Below are 698 nucleotides of genomic sequence, written 5' to 3'. Positions count from 1 at the left end.
ATCCATCCATCCATCCATCCATCCATCCATCCATCCATCCATCCATCTCCGCAGTCCCCTCTTCCAGCTCATCTGGGAGGAATCCATGGCATTCCCAGAAAAACCAAGAGACGTAGTGTCTCCAGCATGTCCTGGCTCTTTATTAGGTTCTCCTTCCAGAGAAGATGCAGAACCCAGTCTGGTTTCTAACCACCTCAACTGGTTCCACTTGATGATTTTCTCCATTACATTACATGATGGAACATATTTTACACAAATCACTGTGGACACTATGATAAGCAGTCAATACTTTAAAAAAAATTACAGTAGTCCATTGCTAATTCGCGGACTCGCTATATAGCGGTTTTTCAAAATAAGATTGGACATGACACACAACTGGCTGATTGATGGATGAGCTGCACAATCGGCCTGGAATTTTTATTTTAAATAAATTATTTAGCACCTGCTGCACCTTTGTGCAGCCCTTACTGCAGGATAAACTTCCTGCTGCAGCTGATCAGTTGTTCACTGTGCAGAGCGGAGAAGTGGGCGTGGCCAAGAGTGCTTGCAGCTGGCAAAGAGCAGAGGAGGCAGGGAGCTGAAATCATGACATTCTGTGCTCTTTTAGTGCGTTTAGAGTTTAGAAACATTGTTTAGAATATTGCAAGAGTATGGGAAGGGTTTAAAACACCTTAACACACACACACACACACACACAC

The 698-nt window shown here is 43.8% G+C and overlaps 1 protein-coding gene across 1 annotated transcript in view; it reads right to left on the bottom strand.

Moving 5' to 3' along the window:
- b4galt2 (UDP-Gal:betaGlcNAc beta 1,4- galactosyltransferase, polypeptide 2) overlaps positions 1-698 on the bottom strand; it is a 189,517-nt gene that overhangs the window by 14,820 nt on the left and 173,999 nt on the right. The gene's annotated exons all lie outside the window — the stretch shown is intronic.

The sequence above is a fragment of the Nematolebias whitei genome, chromosome 9 (assembly GCF_014905685.2).
Source record: "Nematolebias whitei isolate Nwh7 chromosome 9, NemWhi1, whole genome shotgun sequence".
In the NCBI taxonomy this organism is placed as follows: domain Eukaryota; kingdom Metazoa; phylum Chordata; class Actinopteri; order Cyprinodontiformes; family Rivulidae; genus Nematolebias; species Nematolebias whitei.
This window is presented reverse-complemented; position numbering and strand designations above follow the sequence as displayed.